A 20,128-nucleotide genomic window follows, 5' to 3' on the forward strand; every position below is an offset into this window, starting at 1 on the left:
CTAGCCATTAGTACAGTGTGTTCCTATTTTGAAGGTTCGATACCTCGATCAATTTCACTTTTAAATGTTGCTTTATGACGTTAGAGCTGTCACCAGCAACATTTTGATGCATGAATGCCGTATTTATGACATATACAAGCGGAGATATGGCAAGTTACATTGATCACCTTCCCCTTATTAAGAGTTATTGATTTTTTAATTTTTTTTTTGCTATTTTACTTGCTCTTTAAATTCAACGGTAGTAAAAAAAGTGATACCACAATTTGAGACTACTATACCTACCTAGCAGTGATCTAGATGGTCCATACTAACTAACTATGATATCAAACCTTTTCTGTGGTGTGGCCGTGGGTTGTACGAACTCATTTTTCACAGGTCCTTGCTCCCGGACTATATTATCTATAGAGCTGTACTACGTTATTGACACCGTACACACAACAGATGATGATCCTCGACTCGACCGTACCGGTCCTCGAACGCGGAATTCAAGGCCAGGACCATGTACCGTACCATCATCTGTTGTGTGCATATGTGATCGTGATGTGCTGGGCATTTAAGTTTCGTGACATCAGCTAGTGACAGGTAAAAACTCTCTAACGTTAGGATCTAGTAATCAAAATTTGTATTTTTTTCTGAACCAATTCACTAATTGTTGATTGACTTAATCTTGGCCTGGTAATATTTAATGTTTTAATGTTTTGTTGTTCTCATGTTTGTTGAAGTTTTCATACCCCGATTTTGTTCTCATTTTCACTCGATATGACCGCCGCTGCTGGCCTGGGTGAGCGAACGGCATGGCCCTCCTGCCCTGGGAAGCGTAGGGAGGAAATAAGGGAATACCGGGCGGTAGTACCCGGGCCGGGGAATAACCGCCGTATCTGGGGATTAACAATTTCTGACATTTTACTATATGGTAATCCCCATTTTGTATTGGTGATTACTTCATAGAGCCAACATATTATCAGCCAGGGAGTTCATTCCCTAGTTTAGCAGAACACTTCCGTGAAGGTATGGCAGTGTGTCCAAACTTCGCGCGTGTCCATACTTCGCGGACGGTCATTATCTAAAAAACTAGCCAATATCCTTTAAATCTGACGTAATCAACGTGAAAAGCGACCTAAAATTACCCTTTGGTGTAAGTTTCTTTAGGATGAGTTCAGTTTTTATGAAAATATTGGCAAAAGATCGGCAAATTTGTCACCGTTAGCGCTTGTTTTGAAGAAATCTGATTTTCAACAAGCATCACGATATCACCATTTTGCAAGCAGAAATCATCAAAAATGTGAGTTAAATGTGGTACTAACCGATTCTATAGCATTTTGCCATCGATCTGATATAAATATTTCACTTTTTGAGCTTGAGTTTTTGTTTAAATGTCCACAAAAACTTTGGTCCGCGAAGTTAGGTCACACTTTTTCTGAACGGTTTTCCAGCACAGCGCGCATTCGCCGATCGGAATAGAATTTTGAGATCGCGATACCGGCAAATCCCCTTGACCTACTTTACATTTTCGTCCATGATTTTATAGTTTACGATCTTGCCGTCAATGTGGTTACTATTTCTTGAATTGGTTTTGTATAAATTAGGAATATTTTGTGAAAATATTTAAGCCTGATGAATATTTTTGAAAAGTGCGCGAAGTTTGGACACCCCATCATATAGACCAAAGCTCTTCGGTCTCTGTTATGTTATGTTGGTTGTTCTGCTGAACTCCGTTGGCTCCACTCACCATTTCTGGCTCGATCTGTACAGGGACTCAATGGCCATATGTTTATTTTACTAAGTTCGGATAAAAAAGGGAAGTGAAGTTGCGCGACAGCCGAAGTCACTGTTTTTTCCCCTTTTAAGTTTATTTTTCCCCGTTTGTGTGCGTTTCAGGCCAAAACGGAATATTAATAATCTTTACTTTATATTATGAAATAAAGTCTAAGACAAAAATCGATGAGCCCCGTCGGGGGGATTTTGCACTCTCAACCCCCTAATGGCGGCTGCACGATAGCGAGCCGTCTGTGTACGAGGAGAAATTAAAAAAATCAAAAAATGTTGAAAAACTCCTCGAAACAGACGGCTGCCAGCTGTCTAGACTGAAGGTATAGCTTTTGCCTGTTGCTATGCCTATGGCTATGTGCTGGGCCTGGGGGATTTTTTCCGGGGGGGGGGGGGGGGGACAGTACTGCGTGTGCTATTCTCCATCTATAGGCACTTGTTGTTAGGCATAGCCGTAGGCAGCACCCTCTGGAGAAAAGATCTAGATCTACATCTATATAGTTCTACATTTTTTTTTTTGGGGGGGGGGGGTGGCCCGGGCTTGTCGAATTTGGATCTGAGTGTCAGTATAGATCTAGATCTCATCAGTGTAAAAGGAAAAAAAAATTGTTCCCAGGGTCTTTTGTGGTGTGGACGGCTGCTTCACCTTCAAACAAAGTTTTCATTTGGGTTAGATCTAACTTAGACCCAACTCGTGATTGCCGAATATGACTGCAATATGAGGGGCTGTATTTCGGGGCGGGGGATGGATCTGCACAACACTCTAAATTTGTTACAGCTCAGAAATGAAATGAGCAATGAACCAATCCAAGAACTTGCCATATGATAAAGACATGGATCCAAATTAACCAATTACGCAAACCCCATCTGTGCGGAAGGAGGCGGAGGAGAAGAAGAAGGAGAGGAAAAAAGACTGACAAGATGGACGAGGAGGAAGATGAGAAAGTCCTCACAAAACAATTGGACATCACTCAGTTTGCTTTTACTTTAGATCAAATTCTAATGATTGTCAAAATTTGTGTGATTTTTTCATGTTTTTAATTTTTTTTAGGCATGCTTGTTTATTGTTTACTAGATCCAGCTCTAGTACCTTAGGATTCAGTATCTATAGAGATTTCTACTGCCAGTGGTTAATTATTTTGTATTACATAAGGTTTTAAAAATTATAAGTTGAGTCAGGGGTAGAAAATAATAAGTTCTAAGCTGCAACTTAAATCTCTAGTCCACCATCAACCAAAAGGGAATAAACGTGAACCTAGTCTATGAGTTCAAATAAACTGAACTGAAGCCAAAAACTCTGGTAGTCAGCTGATTTAATCGCTTGGCTTCTTTGCCCAGCTCAACTCTGGATCATAGAACAATATTATTAGGAATAACAACCAAACAGAGAGAAGGGAAGGATCAAACTGAAATGTAAGAACCCAATTCATAAGAAACCAGTGAGGAATATTTCATCTTTATTTCAGAAGTTATCTTTGATGGGGTAAGAAAACCCATATGTTGAATATCAAAATTTCATTAAGAAAAATGTTCTAATCTGCAAATAAATTTATATGCTAATTTGGAGTACCTAATTTGCGTAATTGGTGAATGGGTGTTACGTATATGATATGGGACAATTATAAAAACTCACAAATATAGAATATCAAAACAAAACTTTTGAGATTCAGTCATAGGTGGGACATGGACCCCCTAACTTATTACTTTTTGGGGAGAAATGTGGTGTTATCTAATTAAATATGCAAATTAGGTCTTGTCCAAGGATTGAATGTCCCATTCGTAACATTTTGAGGATTTTTTTCAAAGTTATTTCTCAGATACTTGTAGTGTTGCATCTCTGGGAAGTTGTAATTTATTGATTATGAAAATGTTATACCACAAAAAGTTTCAAAAATAAAGTTTACTTTTTAATTTAAAGTTGATTAATAAATTGTTCCGTATGGGACATTTACACACCATGTCAATTGTGTACAAAGTTATTGGAGAAAGACAAATTTCACGAAAAATAATAATATAGGTATATTTACCCAGGGAAGCCACTTCAGTTCTGAAAACTGTTCTCCTAGTGGGCCCTGCAATTATTATTACCCCGGCTTTAGCTGAGCTGCCTAGGCGCTCAAAGCATTCAAGGAATTTCTTCCTACCGGGTACCCATTCACCTCACCTGGGTTGAGTGGATACATTTTCTACTGAAGGAAATTACGCAATGGCTGGGATTCGAACCCACAACTCTGTTTCATAGTCAGAAGACTAATCCACTGGGCCACAACGCTCTAAAGTGGTGTAAAAAGTGATTTATTTACCAATCTTTAGTATCTAAAGACTGATTTGTTATAAAATTTGATTAATTGATTAATGAAAACAATTGAACCCATAATTATGTTAAAAAAAAAAAAAAAATAGAAATACATATATAAGAAATTCTTGAAACCATGAAAATAAGGAATTTTGTTTTTGTTGAAATGGCTAATTTCCTTTTCAGTCATATCAAACATGTCTCAATAAATCATTTTAAAAGAAAAAGAACTTTTGTTATTTCAATATTTTAAATTCTTTCAATTTTTAAGATTATGGGGAGAATTGTGTACGTTCTCTATGGGGACAAAATGTCCCATACGTAACTGTCCCATACATAACATGTCATTAATTTGTTTGATTAGAGTCTGTAATTAGAGGGTCTTCGCTTATGACATGAAACTTGCCTTAGATCACTTGTTCACTGCTACCACCCAGCCTGTGGGGAATGTTAATGTAGATCTATGCAGTATGCAGCACACATTTTAAAAATTCATAAAAATGCCACTTTTGTAACCAAAAATAATAATTTCCATACAGTTGCAATCTTTCATTAGTAATGTAGGGATCATTTCTGTATACACCGGAGTGCTCAAAAACCTGAATTTCTGGCATGTTTTTGTGCAGGCCCTCTATTGTGGAAAATTATCATTTTTGTCTCACCTGCATCTAGCAGAGTGAGACTATAGGCGTTGCTTTTCTGACAGCGGCAGCAGTGGCATCAACACCAAATCTTATACAAAGGTTAAAGTGATCATTTCACTTTGTCGGTTCTGATTTAAAAAATTCTCCTTTTGGTTCCTGAAAATGGGCTAAACATTAGGATTATAGTGTAAAAATACCATCCCAAAAGTTTCAAAGTATTATATTTACAGGATCAATTTTAAGACCTTGGAGATGTAAACCAAAGTTTGAAATAATTGGGAGTTGGTTTCAATGACTATGTGTATACAGGGAATCTGTGCACCACAACACATTAATTCTAGATGAACACAGCATGACCTACATACAGTGTGTACAAGGTATACACTGAATGTACAGTGCAGCTAATAGTGTGTGTATAGGAGATACACACAACAGAAGGCAGTCAAAATAGCCAACAGACTTTTTGAATTGGAGAAAACTGGTCATAAGCTGAACCCGTCTACTAGACGGTTCTCAAAATCAGGCTAATAAATTGCTACTTGTATCTAAATTAGAGTTTTTTATCCTATATTGTGGTCTGTTTCAGGGTTTTTGAGGACAAATACAGGCACTCATACGCACGTTTCAACTCAGTTTGAGAATTTTTTTAATCAGCTGCTCACAAAGTTAAACGATCCCTTTAAGTTTTTGAAATGACAGCATAACCTAGAAAGTGTATTGACCAAGTTCATGAAACTTGGACATACGGTTAATCAAGTATTATTGAACGTCCTGCCTGAGTTTTAAGTCACATAACCAAGGTCAAAGGTCAGTTAGGGTCAATGAACTGAGAGATTATGTTGGTGGAATCAACATCAAAATCTTAACCTAAGGTTAAGCTTTTGAAATCCTAGTTCATTAAGCTTGGCCATTAGGGTAATCAAATATTACTGAACATCCTGCCTGAGTTTCAAGTCACATGGTCGAGGTCAAAGATCAATGAACTTTGGCCAAGTTGGGGGTATTTGTTGAATTACCATCATAACTTTGAAAGTTTATTGGTGTAGTTCATAAAATTTGGGACATAAGAGAAATCAACTATCACTGAAAAGCCTGTGTGAGTTTCAGGTCACATGGCAAATGTCAAAGGTCAATGAACTTTGGCTATGTTGGGGGTATCTGTTGATTTACCATCATAACTTTAAAAGTTTATGGATCTGATTCATGAAACTTGGACATTCAAGTAATCAAGTATCACTGAACATCCTGTGTGAGTTTCAGGACACATGGTCAAGGTCAAAGGTCATTAAGGTCAATGAACTTTGGCTATGTTTGGAGGTTGTTGAATTTCTATTGTGTCTTGGTCTAGTTCATAAAACTTGGACATGAAGTAATCAAGTATCACTAAACATCCTGTGCAAGTTTCAGGTCACATGAATAAGGTCAAAGGTCAATGAACTTTGGCTATTTTTGGAGTATTTGTTGAATTACCTTCTACATGTAAGGCCCGTATTCTGAAGTCGGGTTTAACTTAAACTCAGGTTTAAATTTGTGGTTTAAGTATGGATAGCCAATTGTTACACAAATCACTCACAGTAGAGATATCATATTTCAGCTCATTTGGCTCTCAAATCATTCATAATTTTCTAGGAAGTATAAATAGATGATTATCTTCAACAATCAGGAAACATAAAAAACATACATTACAACTTAATGATTTTTTTACACTTTTGGCTCCCATAATTTTAGCACAGAGTTAGACCATGGTCTAAGTTAAAACTGACTTCAGAATATGGGCCTAAGTGTATTGGTCTCAGGGTGACCAGACATCCCGTATTTTGCTCCTTTGTCCCGGCGTCCCAACAAACCCTTCTCGGGACACCTATTTGTCCCGTATTTTTGTAATATTGAACAAAATGTAGTTGATACATTTAAAAGTGACGAATTTTCATCAAATAACCAAACAGAAGCAGAGACAACAATAAAATCGATAACTAAACTTATGCAAGTTCTGCGGGTGATTTTCTTCCTAACCATATACATTGCAAACGAACTGGCTTCCTGCCTGAGTGTGGCAGGCTCTAGGCATTTAGGATCGGAGCAGATTCTCAATGGTGCAAACATGTGATAAACAGTTTTCCACCAAAATAATCACAAAATCGGCAGGAAATTGTTATAATCATATTATGGATTCTCAGATTACTGATTTAATCGGAGGAACAATTTTTTTTAGTTTTCATAACTGGATGATGGATCTATTTGTTTTAGCTTTTGTTTTGAGTCTTGTGTATGATGCCGGCGCTGTTTCCTCTAATTTGTAAGTTGACAATGTTTCACTTTGAAATTTTAGTCATTTCTAAATCACTTAGTTTTTCAAAATTTTAAAAATATATCTAAAAAACACCAAATATCATCATTTCTGTTAGATGATTGGATTGCTTTTGTTTGCCTGAAGTTTGAACTTTTTTCCTCTTTCATTTTTATCCTTCATCCTTTTATCCTTCCTGCTTACTTTTTTTGTTCCATCTATCTGTTAATATTCCCTACCTTTCTTTCCTGATCCTTTCTCTCTGTGTTAATTTTTCTTTCTTTCCTTCTTTATCTTATCTGCCCTTTTTATTTCCTTCATTCTTTCTTTCCTTTAAATTTTATTTACTTCCTTCTCCCTTCCTTTCCTTTTTCTTTTCGTTTTTCTCTCCTTCCATTATTTTTTTCATTCTCTCCTCCCTTCATTCTTTCCTCCCTCTCTTTCCTCCTTTCTTTCATTCTGTATTTTATTTTTCCTTCTAATTCTTTCCCCTTATTCTTTCTTTCCCTCCCTCCCTTCCCTCTTCCCATTTTTCTTCTTTCTTTGTTTCTTTCTTTCAAAGAATGAAAGAAAGATTTTCCTTTCCTTCATTCTTTGTTTCCTCCTCCTTTCTTTCTTTTTTCTTTCTCTCCTTTAGTTTGTCTTTCACACATTTATTCATCTTCCCTTTCTTTCTTTTTCTATCTATATTCAATTCAAAGAATGACGGAAACCTTTTTTTCTCTCTTTTATTCTTTCTTTCGTCCATCTTTTATTCTAACTTTTATTCTTTTTTAATTTTTTTTTCTTCATTTTCCCCTCACTTTTTATTTCTTTCTTCTCATTTCATCTCTTTTCTTTCGTCTTTTCTTTCTCTCCTTCATTCTTTCGTTCACCCTCCCTTCCAATTCTTTATATTTTTTTTTACATGTCTAACACTGTGTAGCCTTTTTTGTTGATCTTTTTTATCGCTTGTCCCGTATTTCATTTTGTGAATTCTGGTCACCCTGATTATAGTTCATAAAACTTGGACATGAGAGTAGTCAAGTATCATTGAACATCCTGTTCGAATTTCAGGTCACATGACCAAGGTCAAAGGTCAATGAACTTTGGCCATGTTGGGGGTATTTGTTGAATTACTGAAGAGTTAGACCATGGTCTAGTTCATTAAACTTGGACATGAGAGTAATCAAGTTTTATGAAGTAGACCATGGTCAAACTCTTTAGTAATCAAGTATCACTGAACATCTTGTGCAAGTTTCAGGTCACATGACCAAAGTCAAAGGTCATTTAAGGTCATTGAACTTTGGCCATTTTAGAAGTAATTGTTAGATTGCTGTTATAACTTTCAAAGTTTATAGATATAGTGTATAAAATGTGGATATAGGGGTAATCAAGTATCACTGGCAAGTTTAAGGTCACATCAAGGTCAAATGTCAATGAACTTTATAGTATTGTATCATTATACGAATGGTGTTTTTTGTGAATAATTATTTTATAGTAGTTTTCAAAGTCAGCACTGCTGCTATATTGAATTGCGTGATGTACAGGCACAGGATGCATCTGCTGCAATGACTGTTGGTAATTCTGGATCATAATGAGCCAAGACTTCCGTTGAGATCAGCATCTCTTTGATCTGTTTGAAAAATCTCTGTTGCACTTCTGTCCAGCACCACACATTGTCCTTTTCAGAAGTTCATGTAGTGGGTCACTGTAGCTAGTCCTGGGAGGAATTTCCCCACCTGTTTCACCATTCCTAGGTATTTTTGCAACTCTTTCACGGTCCGTGGAGCTGGAAAAATCAGGATGGCTTTTGTCCTGCTTGGATCAACGTTTACACCAGTTTTGTCTATGAAGTGCCCAAGGAACTTCACTCTCTGTTGTGAGAATTCACACTTGTCATGATTCCTGCTTCCTGCAAATGTTGAAGGACAACTCGAACTCTGGTGTGCTTGCGTTGCACCATGGATCAGCACATCGTCCATGTGCAAATCACTCCATCAGTCCTTCCAGGATATTGGACATTGTTCTTTGGAAGACTTTGGGTGCTGATGTTATGCTGAATGGCAGTCGGTTGAAGCAGAATCTCCCAAATAGAGTAATGAAAGTGGTCAGCAGCTTGGACTCATTACTTAGTGGTATTTGGCTATTTGCCAGTTTTGCAAGGCTTTCATCAACTAAAGACTTTGGATGAATCTCTTGTTCAATTGCTTTGTTCAGTGATGTGAGGTCTACACAGATTATAACCAAACCATCGGGCTTTAGTACTGGAACCATTCCTGAACAGCACTACATGTATGTTGGTTCAGTCACTTTTGAGATCACCCTTTGCTTCAACATGGACTCTAATTTCTTTCTTCACCTTAATAGGCAGAAGTGGGTGCAGAAATTTCCTGGCTGTATACAGGCACATTGGTTTGGTATCTGGAGCCAATGTGATCTGGTATGCTGTGTTCAGTTTTCCCAATCCAGTGAAGAGTTGAGGGAGTTCAGCCTTGAAGTTTGCATTTTCAGCATTTGCAGATTAGTTTCAAGTCTGAACATGCCTTCCTGCTCAGCAATGACCATCTCTGATTTTCAACCACATAGAGAGTTTCCTTGATCAGTTTATCTCTATGCTGGAAGGTTGCTGTCTGTCCGATTACTGTCAGAACTTTTTCACCTGGACCATATGTAACTTATTGTTTGTTGGTGGTAGGTTATTTATGTTCAGCCATGGAGTAGAATCAGACAGCATGATAACTGATGCTCCAGTGTCTAGCTTGAAGTGTGTTTCAATCCCATCTACAAGGATAGCTGCACTCCGGTATGTCTTTTCATTCTCTCTGATTTCACCAAGAAAGGGGATGTCAATGTCATCAGAAGCATCCACTTCGCTCACTTTGAGTTTTTCTTTTGCTTCCTTTTGTTTCCCTTTAACTCTGGCTTTTTATTTATACACACACCCTGGAAGTGGCCAGTCTTTCCACATTGATGGCATTTTGCATCCTTTGCGGGGCACAAACCTATGGCAATTAGAGGCACTTCTGTGTCAACGGCATATCGAAACCATTGCCCAATCAGATCATCCCTTCTATATCGGGTTGGATGGCAGGCACTCACCTGTCGATTGTCCGCCTCTTTAAACATCCAGGCAATTCAAACGTCATAAGGGTCACAGGTTGGAGTCCTTTTTCATGAATATTCATTACTAAGATGGCTGCTCACCGTGCACATATTAGATTCAAGATTATTTTGTTGTCAATGTACGCATACAAAGAAACTTAGTTTCCAATGGCTTTAACAACAAGTATACACAAAGATGAAAAGTACAATACATCATAACAATATTGAAATGCAATAACAATCAAAATTAATTAAACTGTTTGCAATTACTTTAATACCCTTAAAATTCATAATGCAAGTGGATAATGATAAAAGGTCTGTATGCTGCTAATTATCCCCCATCCTAGTATATGCAGAATTTAATTATCATTACATTTCAAGCACAATAAATGAGACAACTTGCTGAGTCAATTACTAAAAGTACCAATTTCAAAGCGAGAATATAGGGCAAGAAACTATCTGTAAATAGACTATATGTAGAGTGTATTGCGTTTCAGGGGGGGGGGGGGGACATTGACGACAACAATTTTTAACGGCAGCCATTAACCCCCTGCACCGATCAAACTAAAAAAAGCTTTTGGTCCACTCTAGACTGAACAGAAATGTAAAACAGCTGGAGAAGAAGTTAAGGAAATATGTGATATAAGAAAATGAAAAAAAATAAACATCCTACATTACAAACCAAATCTAGTAGTGTTTCATGTTGTTTACACAACAAGAACTTTGGCTTTTGCAGGCTATGGATGTTATAAGAGTCTTTGACCCTTGAAAATCTTATCTCCTCATGTTTGCTTTTCTCTTTTATATTCGTGCATACTGGCATACACAGGGAGCAAGACTGTACTGGAATGCAACCAAAGTACAACTTACTTCACCTCTGTGTCAATCCAGTACCTGATCCCAGATGACTCACTGACCTCACAATGAACATGTTTTCGATGAAAGCCAGACAAGGTAAGAACATGTATATTTTGCTTCTAGCTGGATATTAATAAACATGATTGTGCATTGTATGTTAATTAACTTGAAGGAGAATCAAACTCAAGAAAGAAGGAACTGACCACAAGGGTAAAATAGGGGGTCTCCAGGAATTGAATATATACCAGGCGGTGTGAAAAACACGGTCTACGGAATGGGATCGTGGTACAGTAGGTACGGTGCATGCTAACGCTGTGCATATGGGCACCAGCGGTGCATGGAGCTGCTCGCGGAGGGAGTTGAAGCCGTGCATGCAGCTTTTGCATGCGGTGCTCACGCAATTTTGGCAGCTAGGGCAAGGGAACTGAGATGTTTTGTAACGGGAGGGGGAGGGGGGTCTTGTGAGCGGGGCGGGGTGGCTCCTGAACGTAAATTTTGTCATTCAGTGTATCCAGAGAACATTAGGTCTGAAATAGGGGGTCAAAAGAAAGTAGTGGCACCAAACAATTATCATGAGAAAGTCTTTTAAATCAAGGTTAATTGTCAACATATTATCATCTAGATCAGGTGCATTACTGTAAAGTTATCTTTGTGAAATCATGAAATCTAAGCTTCAAACCGATAATTCTGATCACCAACACAGAAAAGCATGTGTGTATGTATGTGATACAGTGTATTAATATTACTCGGAAAAACACCCGACATGGATGAAATTCCATGCTTGTTTTGCTTATCTATCAGCAATAAAGCATTTTCTTCCAGAGCCATTTGGCACATGCAGGGTGTATATTTTTGATATACACAGTATTCAAACACTTAGGTGGTAATTTTATTGGATTCTATTCAAACTCATTTTGAGATTGTTACCACAACTAAAATTTATCTCTTTTTTATTTCCCCTTTCTCAAGTGGGAATTAAACGTGGTGGGTATTAGACCAAGTGGGTATTAGACCAAGTTGGTATTAGACCAATCGTGTATCAGACCAAGTGGGTATCAGACCAAGTGGGTATTAGACCAAGTGGGTGTTAGACCAAATGGGTATTAGACCAAATGGGTATTAAACGAAGTGGGTATTAGACCAAATGGATATTATACCAAGTGGGTTTCAGACCAAGTGGGTATTAGACCAAATGGGTATCAGACCAAGTGGGTATCAGACCAAGTGGGTATTAAACCAGGTGGGTATTAGACCAAGTGGGTATCAGACCAAATGGGTGTTAGACCAAGTGGGTATCGGACCAAGTGGGTATTAGACCAAGTGGGTATTAGACCAAGTGGGTATTAGACCAAGTGGGTATCGGACCAAGTTGGTATTAGACCAAGTGGGTATTAGACCAAGTGGGTGTTAGACCAAGTGGGTATTAGACCAAGTGGGTATTAGACCAAGTGGGTATCAGACCAAGTGGGTATCGGACCAAGTTGGTATTAGACCAAGTGGGTATCGGACCAAGTGGGTATTAGACCAAGTGGGTATCAGACCAAGTGGGTATCAGACCAAGTGGGTATTAGACCAAGTGGGTATCGGACCAAGTGGGTATTAGACCAAGTGGGTATTAGACCAAGTTGGTATTAGACCAAGTGGGTATTAGACCAAGTGGGTATCAGACCAAGTGGGTATTAGACCAAGTGGGTATTATACCAAGTGGATATTAGACCAAGTTAGTATTAGACCAAGTGGGTGTTAGACCAACTGGGTGTTAGACCAATTGGGTATCAGACCAAGTGGGTATTAGACCAAGTGGGTATCAGACCAAGTGGGTATTAAACCAAGTGGGTATTAGACCAAGTTAGTATTAGACCAAGTGGGTATTCAACAAAGTGTGTGTTAGAACAAGTGGGTATTAGACCAAGTTGGTATTAGACCAATTAGGTATTAGACCAAGCGGCTATTAGACCAAGTGCAGACCAAATTGATAGTAGACCAACTAATTCATGTTTTACAAAATTAGACTACTAATATCTGAGAAGTAGATCAACTGCTTATAGACCAAGTGTGTGTTGTATGATTCTATGAATTTGATTGTTCACAGCGATCCATCCACAATATTCAGGAGGTTGAACTGACATAGATGCCAGTGTTCTCTCTCTTTTATTAAAGGGATGGTCCAAGTCTGCAGATATTTTTAGAGTAAAATAGAGTAAAATTCGCAGAGCAAAATGCTAAAAATTTGATCAAAATCCGATAACAAATAACAAAGTTATTGAATTTTAAAGATTTGCATTATTCTGGTGAATCAGTTCTAGGCATGTCTTTATGAATATTCATTACAGTAGTTGGGCTGATGATGTCATATCCCCACTTATCCTTTTGTATTTTATATATGAAATTAGGTTTATTCAAAATTTTCCTACCAAGAACTAAAGTAAAAACTAAAACTTAAGTGCATTAATAGTTATTTATTGCCGCAACTTATTTCATCATAATGGAGACACATAATTTACACAATATATGAAAAAATGAAACAATTATGATTGCGTTTAATAACATAAGAAAAGGGGAAGTAGGGATATGACATCATCAGTCAACCTAAGGAATATTCATGACGATGTGCATATAACGGTTTTCACAAAATATTGATAACTTTAAAATTCAATAACTTCTTGATTTGTTATTTAATTTTGATGAAATTTTCAGCATTTTGCTCTGTGAATTTTACTCTATTTAGATAATATATTATATTAAATATTTTCAGCCCGGACCATCCCTCTAAAGTGATAGCCTTTTATTTGACATGTCACAAAGATAGAAATTTGGAGATGAACGACTAGGTAGATATTTAGAGCAACAACAGTAAAAAAAAAAAAAACCTAGTTGCAAGGTTTCACACTCCCTTGTCGTCACAGTCTTAATCACTGCAGTAGACCTGAACCTTGTCTTACAAAGAATTGTGATCAATCTGAACTATATGGACATCCACCATCATTATATTACTATTCAGAAAATTTGCACAATGTTCTTTATAACCAAATAGTCCAGGAAAAATAAGGTTTGACCTCAAACAAATTGCAACAGAATTTTTTTCACCGCAATGCATTTCCATGAAGTCCCCAAAATGACATACTAAAAGTCCAGAAAAATCCAAGTGGTGGAAAGACGTCTAATTTGCATAAATCCAAAATGGCGGCCATCGTGATAACTTTTCATAATTATTATTAGTTGTACAAACACTCATCTGATCATAGCACTTTTAAAAATTATAATTAAAGCATGAAAAGTTCTCCAGTGTTATATCTTACCATAGGCTTCATTTTAAAATTATTATGCAAGTCAGATTTGACCTCTGCTGACCTCTAGAGGTCAATGACCTTAAGTCAATGACCTCAAAATATCAGAAAATTGATGTTTTGCATCATAGGTTCATGATAAATAAGGTTATAATGCTAAAAAATATTCAATATTGATTTCAGGGTATCCTGATATTCTAGAATGAAGTTTGTGTATTATAAAAAACTTTTGACCTTTGACCCCGGAGCACTGGCAAAGGTCAATGACCTTAACATATTAGAATATTGACACTTAGCATCAGTGGTTTATTAGAAATAGGCCTCTTGTGTAAAATTGCAATACAATTTATTTCAGCATGAAAATATTGTAATGCATTTCCATGAAGTCTAAAAAATGACATACTAAAAGTCCATGTCGTGGAAAGACGTCTAATTTGCATAAATCCAAAATGGCTGCCATCGTGAGTATTTTTCATATCTATTAATAGTAGTACGTATAGTGATCTGATCATAGTTCTTTCAAAAATTATTATTAAAGCATTAAACTTTCACCAACTGGTATTATATCTCACCATGTATGCTTAATTCCAAAATTAGGATGCAAGTCAGATTTGACCTATGCTGACCTCTAGAGGTCACTGACCTTAAGTTCAATAACCTCAAAATATCAGAAAATTGACGTTTTGCATCATTAGCTCATGATAAAAATGGTTTTAATGCAAACAAAATCATCCAATATTGACTTTCAAAGTAACCTGATATTCTATAAAGAATTTGATGGGTTATAAGATTTGAACTTTGACCCTGCAGAGCTAGAAAAGGTCAATGTCCTTAATATATTGGAGTATTGACGCTTAGTGCTCATTGTTTTATGATAGGCTTAAATAGGCCTCTCTGTACAAAAAAAATTGCAATACTATTTATTTCAACACAATGCATATCCATGAAGTCTCTAAAATGACATACACGTACCAAAAGTCCAGAAAAACCCAAGTGGTGGAAAGGCGTCTAATTTGCATATATCCAAAGTGATCCAAAATGATTAATCGTAGTAGTACAAACACTGGTCTAATCATAACACTGAAATTATGATTAAGGCAATGAACTTTCACCAGTGGTATATTTTATCATAGATTTCATTTAAAAATTCATTTCATATGAAAGTCAGATTTGACGTCTGCTGGACTTTGGAGGCAATGACCTAAATGATCATTGACGTCGAAATATCATAAAAATTGATGTTTTGCATCATAAGTTCGTTATAAACATTGTTAGTTTGTGAGAATAGTTAATCTTAACTTGTAAGCTCCTTTGATTTTCATGAGAAAATAGGTGAGTATTAAAAGTTGTGACCTTTAACCTTGAGGGCTTCAAAGGTCACTGGATTTAAAATATGGAACTTAACTAGTTTACTAACCAGCTTCTGCTGAATAGAGCAACCCGGTACAAGCCACAGCAAAGTGAATATCTTCCATGGTACCAATCGCTTTGCAGCATGCTTTGCTATACAGTCCCATCTTCCAGAAATTTGGTGGAATTAAGGGTAGAGCAATTGCTATCCTCAAACCTGGGCAAGATCCAAATGTGCCTAAAAGCTACAGGCCGATCCCCCTACTCTGATATCTCTACAAGCTACTTGAGCATCTCATCCTGAACAAAAGATCGTCCCATTATAGAACAGCATCCTTTTCCTAACCAGGCTGGTTTTTAACTTGGGAAATAATATACAGGCTAGGTTCTCAACCAGACTCAGTTAACTAACTAACGGGTGTAGAACATTTTGTTGAATTAACAACTGCATCTGACACTGGTCTACTCATATAATGGTATAACACATTGAAGACATTCATCTGACCAAACTCATCAAACTTCTACTAGAAAACAAACATCTCTTTATGGAGCTCAACAGGAAGACCAGCTGTGAAGAATTGAAAAGAATTGAGTCTTTCAAGGTAATGTTCTCGCTGGAGTCCCATGTTCTTCAAACCCAACCAAACCAATGTTAGCTTGTTTCATCCCCGCAATCCTCATGCTTGGAGGAAACTCAAAACAACCTATGGTTGGAATTGTAGGGCCTACATGTAAATGATGGGCAAAAAAAATAACTTTTAAATAGTCAGAATAATTAAGAGAGTGTTAATGAGTATGGCAGGTTTTGATCCTTGACATCGGAGGGCCTTCAGAGATCATTTTCAGAGGTCAATGACCTAAAAAATGTGATAATGTTGGTACTTAGCATCATTGGTTCATACAAAAATGATACAAATGATATACAAATGATACAGTTTTGTTATTTTTCAACAGATCATTTGGGTAAAGATCGCAGACCTCAGCATTTGACTGCTGAGAAAAGTGAAAGGTCAAATATCTCAAAATATCATATCAACCAGTGATGCCGAGTACCAATATTTTTACATTATTTTTAAGGACAATTATCTTTAGAGGTCCTCAAATTTCAAAACTCAAAGCCTGTAGCAATTATCTCTGGAATTTTCAGGCACATAAGCGTTGATATGACAAATATTTTAACACGCTAATCAAGAACTATCGATGCAAAACATCAATATTCTGATATTTTAAAGTCGTTGACCTTGAGGCCATTGACCCGTAGAGGTTAGCAAAGGTCAAATTTGACTTATACGCTAATTCTAAAAGGAAGTTTATGACAGGATGTAACCACAGAGCTACTAAGGCTTTTATTTTTAAAAGGGTTATGATAAGACCAGTGTTTATACTATACCTGGAATGGGATAATCATGTAAAATTGTAATGATGACAGCCATTTTGGATTTAGGCAAATTGGCATCTTTCCACCTCTTGGATTTTACTGGACTTCAAGTATATCATCTTGGAAACTTGTATTGCAATATTTTTAAATGAAAGTCTTGTATATCACTAACCAGTCAGTGCCAATATTCTAAAACTTATAGCTCATTGACCTTTGTCATCTCTCCAGACAGTGTCAGAGGTCAGAACTTCCAATTCACAAAATTCTCTCTAGAATATCAGGATCGATACATTGAAAGTCAATAAAACATATTCATTTTTCATTTTAACCATTGTTTTATGAAATATTGATGCCTTATACAAAACATAAATTGTCTGATATTTCAAAGTCATTGAATTATGATCAGACCAGTGTTGCAATGGAACTGCTAATATAGTAATCATGAACAATTCTAACGACGGCCTCCATTTTTTTATTTATGTAAATTAGATGTCTTTCCACTACATTGGTTTTTCTGGACTTTTAGTATGTCACTTTGCAGACTTAGTGAAAATGCATTGTGCTGAAATAAATTGTATTGTAATTTTTACACGAGAGGCCCGTTTATCATATACTACTGAAGCTAAGTATCGATATTCTAACATGTTAAGGTTATTGACCTTTGCCAGTGCTCCGGGGTCAAAGGTCAGAAGTTATAGTACACAAAATTCTTTCTAGTATACCTTGAAAATCAATATCGAATAATTCTGTTTGCTTTATAACTATTATAATATTCATCATGAACTAAAAATGTAAAACATCAATTTTCTGATATTTTGAGGTCGTTGACCTTAAGGTCATTGACCTCTAGAGGTCAGCAGAGGTTAAATCTGATTTTAATATGAAGCGTATGGTAAGATATAACACTGATGAACGTTAAATGCTTAAATCGTAATTTTTTGAAAGTGCTATGATCATACCAGTGTTTGTACTAATCATGAAAAATTCTCATGGCCGCCATTTTGAATGTATGCAAATTAGACGTCTTTCCACTACGTGGATTTTTCTGGACTTTTAATATGTCATATTGGGGACTTAAGGGAAATGCATTGCGGTGAAAAATTTTTGTTGCAATTTGTTTGCGGTTCACCCCCCAAATCAGTTTTTTTTCCTGGACTATAAAGCTAACACAATTTTTACAAATTTGAAATGAAATGGGGTTGCGTTTATTTTGATACACACTGTACAACATGATATAGCCAGGGGCGTGACTTCGACAGCCCCCCCCCCCCCGCACGAGAGGGCTAGGCCTTGATGTGCCAGGACTTTTTATGTAGCTAACAGAGAAACAGCTAATCTTATCTATCCAAGTGGTTAAAAAGGAGTATATAAATACATACAATTTGTAACTATACACTATACATTATACATATAGTCTTCGAAAATGCTTACAAAAGCGACATTTGTGAAATTTGAGTAGTCAACTTTGATACCTTGTAAATTTATCAAAAAGAAAGAGACCAAGTTAGAATTTCATACACATGCTAATAGTATATCAATAAAGTTTTCTGGAACATTTCAAGGTAATTGCTCTATTTTTCTTAGATTTATGTAAAATCACGTATTTCCAAAATTTTCAATTTTTGGTAAAAATGACAAAAAAAATTAGTTTTCCACTTAAAATATCATCTAAATGACCTATTTATCCCCTATAAATAATACCAAATTGTAGGAAATTTAATTTTCTTTCATATGACACCAATTTTGTGGCAATTAAATGTTCATGTCAAAATCTATGTACAAAATATCAAATTTTCTGAAAATTTGGCGGCCATTTTGGATTTATGCAAATTAGGCGTCTTTCCACCACTGGGATTTTCCTGGACTTTTAGTATGTCATTTTGGGGACTTCAGGGAAATGCATTGTGGTGAAAAAAATTCTGTTGCAATTTGTTTGAGGTTGACCCCCCAAATCGGCTATTTTTCCTGGACTAAAAGGAGAAGGTGCCAAATTATCAAGACAACAATGAATGTACATATATGAGTGTACACATTTGGTTGCCAATCAATCGCAACTCTTTGTAAGACAGGGCCCTGATATCACTATAACCTGTATTCCTGATGATATAGCAAGATCATAATATCCTAAGTTACAGACTCCCAGTGTCTCATACTAGAGGTTTTAACCGGGGGGGGGGGAAGGGGGCACTTACATTGACAAGTGGATACCATGCGCGACCAAAAAAACACGTAAAAAGGGTGTCTTTTTCGAGATAGGGCACGTTACGTACGTAACGTAATAAGGGTGTCAAGAACACTAAAATAATGAAAAAAGGTATCTATTTTCGCTAGAAGAGCTACGTGTTTAGGGTCAAATTTGCGAGGGTATAGAAAATTAGGACCAAAATGTTTGATAAAGGATGTACTTTTTAACCCAACAGTCAACACTACGTGATTTACGCGAGGTGTGGGAGGTGGCCGGGGCCGTACTAAACCCAATGATGTAGATCTAGTTAAAGGTAAAACGACGACCGACGTCCGTGACATAACAATTAAAATATCGCTGTACTTGTTTAGGGGTTCAATTCAGGGAATACTTGCCAAGAGTATCGTTTTTTTTCTCCAATACTTATAAGGGTAGGGTTTCACACGCCAATACTTGTTAAGGGGTGCATTTTCAGAATATGGAAAATACGTGTTGAGGGTGCTTTTTGAGACCCCATGGTCGCGCATGGTATCCACTCGTCAATGGAAGTGGCCCCCCGGGGGTTTTAAACAGGAAAGAGTGAGCTTCCTGACATAAGCAAGATCCAAATAACCCTGTTACAGCCTACATGGTTCTAATCATACTTTTTTCATACTTCCCTAACTATCAACTTTGTTTCATTGTTTGTTATAATAATATAATAATAATAACACAGTTCTTGTATAGCGCATATCACATTATGTCATAATGTCCTTATGTGCTTCCAATGGACTTGGATATTATTACCCTGGCTTTAGCCCCACAGCCTATTACAGCGCGGTAGCATTTCAAGGAATAAATTCCTGCCAGGTACCCATTCACCTCACCTTGGTTGAGTGCAGCACAATGTGGATGAATTTCTATTATATTCAAATTTCATTATTGTCTTTAATACCTGCATGCGTATACATGTAGCCAGGTGCTGTAAAGTCGCCACCCAAAGAAAATTCATG

This window comes from Lytechinus pictus, chromosome 17 (genome assembly GCF_037042905.1).
Source record: "Lytechinus pictus isolate F3 Inbred chromosome 17, Lp3.0, whole genome shotgun sequence".
In the NCBI taxonomy this organism is placed as follows: Eukaryota; Metazoa; Echinodermata; class Echinoidea; order Temnopleuroida; family Toxopneustidae; genus Lytechinus; species Lytechinus pictus.